General features: G+C 41.5%; 1 non-coding gene across 1 annotated transcript; it reads left to right on the top strand.

The window, feature by feature from the left end:
- Positions 1-861: 861 nt before the first annotated feature.
- On the top strand, positions 862-1,796 carry LOC142186464 (18S ribosomal RNA). The gene has a single exon (XR_012712050.1). It is a non-coding gene; the product is annotated as an 18S ribosomal RNA (ribosomal RNA).
- Positions 1,797-8,150: the final 6,354 nt, after the last annotated feature.

The following is an 8,150-nucleotide window of genomic DNA, read 5'->3' as shown; positions in this document are numbered from 1 at the left end:
AATCTAAAAAAAATTTTTTTAAAAGGTCCGGATAAAACCCATCAAAGAGCCTTAAGAAGACACTTAGATTGACTTTTCCCAGAAACCTCGCGCAACCCCCCCCCCCCCCCCCCCCATAAATTTCATCACTAGCTTTTTCTTCTGTAACCCCCCGGAACCAGAAGCACTAAATGAATACTACTCTATGGAGTTTTATAGCGCAACCCCTATTTTCTAGCACAAAACGCTAGTAAATTTTTCCCAATTTTTCATTTTACACACCTGACGCGTGTTTATATACTAATAAAACACATAGTACATATTTCATTTGTTTCTTAAGCCACTGCAAATTTTTACAAATTTTTAATTTTTTTTCACATCACCTGACAGCATACAATAAACAAATTTTTGACCCCCCCCCATGATCCATGCACATATCTGTACATCTCAAATTTTATGTCTCAATACAAGAAAATCAATCTTTATACCCCATTAGCATCAATTATATATACACACATACCTTACAGTGGCAGAAAAATCACGGATTCTAATATATGCCCAAGAATTTTTTAAGTTGAACCCCCCCCGGGGGGGGGTCTGACGCACGCTTTTAAAGGAAAACAGTCCTCCGCTGGTCTTAGGATCCAGTATTTTTGGTGCAAATCCAAATAAAAGCTGCCTTAGTAGCTTAAATTAAAGCATTGGTCTTGTAAACCAAAGACTGGGGGGTAAAACCCTCCTAAAGCTCAGGACAGAGAGAATTTAACTCCCACAGCCAACCCCCAAAGCTAGCATTCTACTTAAATTATATCCTGTTTAAATAGCTTACACAAAGCGTAGCACTGAAAATGCTAAGTCGGACCCTAAAAAGTCCTTTAGACACAAAGGTTTGGTCCTGACCTTAAAATCAATTTTTACTTAACTTACACATGCAAGTCTCCGCACCCCTGTGAGAACGCCCTCAAACCCCTAAAAGGGACGAGGAGCTGGTATCAGGCACAAACATTAGCCCAAGACACCTAGCCATGCCACACCCACAAGGGAAATCAGCAGTGATTAACATTGAATATAAGCGACAGCTTGATTCAGTTAAAGTAAGAAGAGCCGGCTAATCTGGTGCCAGCCGCCGCGGTTACACCACGTGGCTCAAATTGATTCTGATCGGCGTAAAGCGTGATTTAAGAGATTCTTCCTTTGGTGTTAAAAAGATACTAAGCCGTGACACGCTTGTATTCAAGAAGATCAGAAACGAAAGTTACACCAACTTAATCAACTTGAACTCACGACAGTTAGGAAACAAACTGGGATTAGATACCCCACTATGCCTAACCGTAAACTTTAATTTACACCTTCCATCGCCCGGGAACTACGAGCCAAGCTTAAAACCCAAAGGACTTGACGGTACCCCAAATCCACCTAGAGGAGCCTGTCCTATAATCGATAACCCCCGTTCAACCTCACCATTTCTTGTCTATCAGCCTGTATACCTCCGTCGCCAGCTTACCGCATGAGCGTTTTAAGTGAGCCCAATGCCCATACGCCAACACGTCAGGTCAAGGTGCAGCTAATGAAGTGGGAAGAGATGGGCTACACTTTCTACCCTAGAAAAAACGAAAGACTACCTATGAAATCTAGTCAGAAGGAGGATTTAGTAGTAAAAAGAAATCAGAGCGTTCTTTTTAATCTGGCACTGGGGTGTGTACACACCGCCCGTCACCCTCTTCGAGGCCTAATTAAAGTACATAACTAAGCTTTGCCACATAGAAGAGGCAAGTCGTAACATGGTAAGTATACCGGAAGGTGTGCTTGGAAACGTAGTATAGCTTAATCTAAAGCACCTCGCTTACACCGGGGGGATATCTGTGAGATTCAGATTACTCCGAGCCAATAATCTAGCCCAACTTTAATTAATGCTAATCTACCAACTAAATCAATTAACTAAACCATTCTTACAGTCTAGTAAAGGGGATTGAAAAATTCTTCAAGGAGCTATATATTAGTACCGCAAGGGAACGATGAAATAAAAGTGAAACAAATATTAAGCGCAACAAAGTAGAGACTAAATCTCGTACCTTTTGCATCATGGTTTAACTAGTCTAACCAAGCAAAAAGACCTAAAGTTTGACCCCCCGAAACTAAGTGAGCTACTTCAAGGCAGCTTTATGAGCCAACCCGTCTCTGTTGCAAAAGAGTGGGAAGACCTTCAAGTAGGGGTGACAGACCTACCGAACTTAGTGATAGCTGGTTGCTCGAGAAAAGGATTTTAGTCCAACCTAAAATTACTTAAATACATCTTAATACACACTTAGTTTTAGAGCAATTCAAGTAAGGTACAGCCTGCTTGAAACAGGATACAACCTAAAAATGTGGGTAAACCTGATCCGTAAGGCAATAAAGTGGGCCTAAAAGCAGCCACCTTTAATAATAGCGTCACAGCTTAGTTGCAAAAAGATCTAATTACACAAACTCCTCTGAACCCCACCTTTGTATCGAGCAATTCTATAATCTTATAGAACTTTTTATGTTAAAACTAGTAACAAGAAGGACCCCCTTCTCTTTTATGCAAGCTTAAGTCAGCAAGGACCAACCACTGACAATTAACATCCCTGAGCCAACAGTAAAAACACTACAAGAAAACCCTACTATTTAAGATGTTAACCTAACACAAGAGCATTTCAAGAAAGATTAAAAGAAAAAGAAGGAACTCGGCAAACATTAACCCCGCCTGTTTACCAAAAACATCGCCTCTCGAAACCTATGAGAGGTCCAGCCTGCCCAGTGACTCTGTTCAACGGCCGCGGTATCCTAACCGTGCGAAGGTAGCGTAATCACTTGTTCTTTAAATGAGGACTAGTATGAATGGCACCACGAAGGTTATACTGTCTCCTTTTTCTAATCAGTGAAACTAATCTTCCCGTGAAGAAGCGGGAATAAAAATATAAGACGAGAAGACCCTATGGAGCTTTAAACAAACATACAATTGCCTCTTCTTATAAAAATTCCAGAAAAAACACTTCTATTTAGGCACTTTGATATAAAGTTTTAGGTTGGGGTGACCACGGAGTAAAAAACAACCTCCGCAGCGAAAGGGATTTTTCCCCTAAACCAAGGGCCACGACCCTAAGAATCAATAAATTGACACTAATTGACCCAATTAATTGATCAATGAACCAAGTTACCCTAGGGATAACAGCGCAATCCACTTCAAGAGCCCCTATCGACAAGTGGGTTTACGACCTCGATGTTGGATCAGGGTATCCTAGTGGTGCAGCCGCTACTAATGGTTCGTTTGTTCAACGATTAAAACCCTACGTGATCTGAGTTCAGACCGGAGTAATCCAGGTCAGTTTCTATCTATAAAGAGCTTTTTCTAGTACGAAAGGACCGAAAAAGCACGGCCTATACCCCAAGCAAGCCGTAACAACCAACTTATGACATAGTCTTAATAAAATTATGTATACCAACAAGCCCAAGAATAAGGGCAGTTAACGTAGCAAAACCTGGATTTGCAAAAGATCTAAACCCTTTCTATAGAAGTTCAAATCTTCTCGTTAACTTTGAATATTACTTCTATTGTCCTCCCCCTTCTTTATATTGCCCCGATTCTTCTAGCAGTAGCATTTCTTACTCTGATCGAGCGAAAAGTCCTGGGTTACATACAACACCGAAAAGGGCCCAATATTGTTGGCCCGATAGGACTTCTTCAACCGATTGCTGACGGAGTCAAGCTATTTATTAAAGAACCCATTCGCCCATCAACCTCTTCACAAACCCTGTTTCTTTTGGCCCCAACAATAGCACTTGCCTTAGCTATAATTATTTGAACCCCCCTCCCAATACCCCTCTCCTTATCCGACATGAACCTGGGTATTCTTTTTATTTTAGCACTCTCTAGCCTGACCGTATACTCTATTCTAGGATCAGGGTGAGCCTCAAATTCTAAGTACGCCCTCATTGGAGCCTTACGAGCAGTTGCACAAACCATTTCTTATGAAGTCACACTGGCCCTAATTCTTTTATGCAGCATCTTACTATCCGGCAACTTTACGCTACAAAATTTTAATATTACCCAAGAATCTGTTTGACTCATTATCCCAATCTGACCTTTAGCCATAATATGATATATTTCAACCCTAGCAGAAACTAATCGAGCCCCATTTGATTTAACTGAGGGGGAATCTGAACTAGTCTCTGGATTCAACGTAGAATATGCAGGTGGACCATTCGCACTGTTTTTTCTAGCTGAATACGCTAATATCCTTATAATAAACACGATCTCAGCAATTATTTTTATGGGCTCTTCCTCAGTCATTTTTCTTCCCCTAACAACAATTAGTTTAATAACAAAAGCCGCTCTTCTTTCTATCCTCTTTCTATGGGTACGAGCATCGTATCCACGATTTCGCTATGACCAATTAATACACCTAGTCTGAAAAAACTTCCTACCTCTTACTCTTGCCCTCACAATTTGACATATTGCCCTACCAATTTCACTTTTATTTATTCCACCTATCACATGGAAATGTGCCCGAAAGATAAGGACCTCCTTGATAGGGAGAACAATAGGGGTGCAAACCCCCTCATTTCCTTAGAAAGATAGGAATTGAACCTACAACTGAGAGATCAAAACCCTCCGTAATTCCATTTTACCACTTTCTAGTAAAGTCAGCTAAAAAAGCTTTTGGGCCCATACCCCAAACATGTTGGTTAAACTCCCTCCTTTACTAATTAATCCTTATGCCTTATCTATTATTATTTCCAGCTTAGCCCTCGGCACAATCACAACCTTAACTAGCTTCCACTGACTTCTAGCCTGAATTGGACTAGAAATTAATACTCTAGCAATTATTCCGCTTATTACCAAAACCCCCCACCCGCGAGCCATTGAAGCAGCAACAAAATATTTCTTAACCCAAGCCGCGGCCTCAGCCCTAATCCTTTTTGCTAGCACCTTAAACGCATGAATCACTGGAGAATGATCAATTAATACACAAATTCATGAAGCCCCAGCAGTTCTTTTATCTATTGCCATCACCATGAAACTAGGTATTGCCCCCTTTCACTTCTGACTTCCTGAAGTCCTTCAAGGAGTGTCATTAACAACAGGATTAATCTTATCGACTTGACAAAAGCTAGCCCCTATGGCTATTCTTATTCAACTTTCACAATCCGTCAACCTCCCCCTTATACTCACCCTAGGCCTTCTGTCCACTGTTATTGGGGGATGGGGGGGCATCAATCAAACACAAACCCGTAAAATCTTAGCATTCTCCTCTATTGCCCACCTAGGGTGAATAGTAGCCATTCTAAAAATCTCCCCACAACTAACCCTCTTTAACTTCCTACTGTATATCTTAATAACATCATCCCTTTTTTTAACTTTTATTGCCTTGAACACAAAAAGCATCAACGAACTCTCCACCACATGAGCTAAGACACCAGCCCTGACCGCTATGACCCTTCTTACCCTCCTTTCCCTGAGCGGGCTCCCTCCGCTTACCGGATTCTTACCTAAATGACTCATTGCACAGGAAATAATTAAACAAGGCCTAACTTCTTTTGCCCTAATTATTCTTATATCAACACTCCTAAGCCTTTTTTTCTACTTACGAATGACCTACTCAATGTCACTAACTATAGCTCCAAACTCATCATTTTCAAATTTTTCCTGATCTTTTCCAACAAAAAATATCATCGCCACCATAATAATTTTATCCCTCCTCCTTCTACCAACAACCCCAACTGTTATAGCACTGTTTTAGAAACTTAGGATAATTAGACCAAGAGCCTTCAAAGCCCTAAGTAGGAGTTAAAACCTCTTAGTTTCTGTAAGACTTGCAGGATACTAACCTACATCTTCTGAATGCAACTCAGACACTTTAATTAAATTAAAGCCTTCTAGAAAGACGGGCCTTGATCCCGCAACATTTTAGTTAACAGCTAAACACTCTATCCAGCGAGCTTCATTCTACTTCTCCCGTCTGTAAAAACGGGAGAAGCCCTGGCAGAGTCTCCTCTGCTTCTTGGGATTTGCAATCCCACGTGTGACACCCCGGGGCCTGGTAAGAAGAGGACTTTCACCTCTGTAGTTGGGGCTACAAACCACCGCCTAATTCTCGGCCATCTTACCTGTGATAATTACCCGATGACTATTCTCAACTAATCATAAAGACATTGGAACCTTATACTTAATCTTCGGCGCATGGGCCGGAATGGTGGGAACCGCCCTAAGCCTGTTAATTCGAGCTGAGCTCAGCCAACCTGGGGCCCTCCTCGGCGATGATCAGATTTACAACGTCATTGTAACCGCTCATGCTTTTGTTATAATTTTCTTTATAGTTATGCCCATTATAATCGGCGGCTTTGGAAACTGACTTGTACCCCTAATAATTGGAGCCCCTGATATGGCTTTTCCTCGAATAAATAACATAAGTTTTTGACTTCTACCCCCCTCATTTCTTCTTCTTCTGGCCTCTGCTGGGGTAGAAGCCGGGGCCGGCACAGGATGAACTGTTTACCCCCCCTTAGCAGGAAATCTGGCTCATGCCGGACCATCCGTTGACCTGACTATTTTTTCTCTCCACCTAGCCGGTGTGTCCTCCATTCTTGGGGCAATTAATTTTATTACTACAATCTTAAACATGAAACCCCCTTCAATAACCCAATATCAAACCCCATTATTTGTATGATCAGTGCTTATTACCGCTGTCCTTCTCTTACTTTCTCTCCCTGTGCTAGCAGCAGGGATTACAATGCTCTTAACTGATCGTAACCTTAATACCACATTCTTTGACCCAGCTGGGGGAGGAGACCCAATTCTTTATCAGCACCTGTTCTGATTCTTTGGGCACCCTGAAGTATATATTCTTATTCTTCCAGGCTTTGGGATTATCTCTCACGTAGTCACCTTCTACTCAAGCAAAAAAGAACCCTTTGGTTATATAGGAATAGTGTGAGCCATGATATCAATTGGCCTACTAGGGTTTATTGTTTGAGCACATCATATGTTTACAACTGATTTAAACGTAGATACTCGAGCCTATTTTACCTCTGCAACAATAATTATTGCAATTCCAACTGGGGTAAAAGTGTTTAGTTGACTCGCCACTATACATGGGGGTATCATCAAGTGAGACGCCGCTATACTATGAGCCCTAGGCTTTATTTTTCTGTTCACTGTTGGAGGCCTAACTGGCATTGTGCTAGCAAACTCCTCTCTTGATATTGTCCTGCATGACACCTACTATGTGGTAGCCCACTTCCATTACGTGCTATCTATGGGGGCCGTATTCGCCATTATAGCAGGCTTTGTTCACTGATTCCCCCTATTTACTGGATACTCCCTTCACGAGACCTGAACAAAAATTCACTTCGGAGTAATGTTTGCCGGGGTCAACATAACCTTCTTTCCCCAACATTTCTTAGGACTCTCTGGAATGCCACGGCGATATTCAGATTACCCAGATGCGTACACATTGTGAAACACAGTTTCTTCAATCGGCTCCCTAATTTCTCTGGTCGCTGTAATTGTAATGATGTTTATTATCTGAGAAGCATTCTCGTCTAAACGACTCTTCTCATCTGCAGAAATAACTACTACAAATGTAGAGTGACTCTATGGCTTCCCACCCCTTCACCACACATTTGAAGAAGCCACTTTCTCACAAAATAACAGGCCGAGAAAGGAGGGAATCGAACCCCCATTCACTGGTTTCAAGCCAGGCACATAACCACTCTGTCACTTTCTTTGAGGAGTTAGTTAATTATAACCTCGTCTTGTCAAGACGAAATAACAAGTTAAAACCTTGTACCCCTCTAATGGCTCACCCCTTACAATTAGGCTTCCAAGACGCTGCTTCCCCTATTATAGAAGAACTTCTTCACTTCCACGATCATGCTTTAATAGCAGTTTTCCTCATTAGTGCCCTGGTTTTATATATTATCTCAACACTGATAAGCACTAAGCTTTCTAACACTAATACTATCGATGCCCAGGAGATTGAAATGGTTTGAACTATCATGCCAGCAATCATCCTTATTGTTATTGCTCTACCCTCCTTGCGTATCTTGTATCTTATAGATGAAATCAGCAACCCAGACATTACTATTAAAGCAATTGGCCACCAATGATACTGAAGCTATGAGTACTCTGATTTTACGGACCTTAGCTT

The sequence above is a fragment of the Leptodactylus fuscus genome, unplaced genomic scaffold, assembly GCF_031893055.1.
Source record: "Leptodactylus fuscus isolate aLepFus1 unplaced genomic scaffold, aLepFus1.hap2 HAP2_SCAFFOLD_1048, whole genome shotgun sequence".
NCBI classification, from domain to species: Eukaryota; Metazoa; Chordata; class Amphibia; order Anura; family Leptodactylidae; genus Leptodactylus; species Leptodactylus fuscus.
Note: the sequence above shows the minus strand (reverse complement) of the source record. Positions and strands in the feature narration are given on the sequence as shown.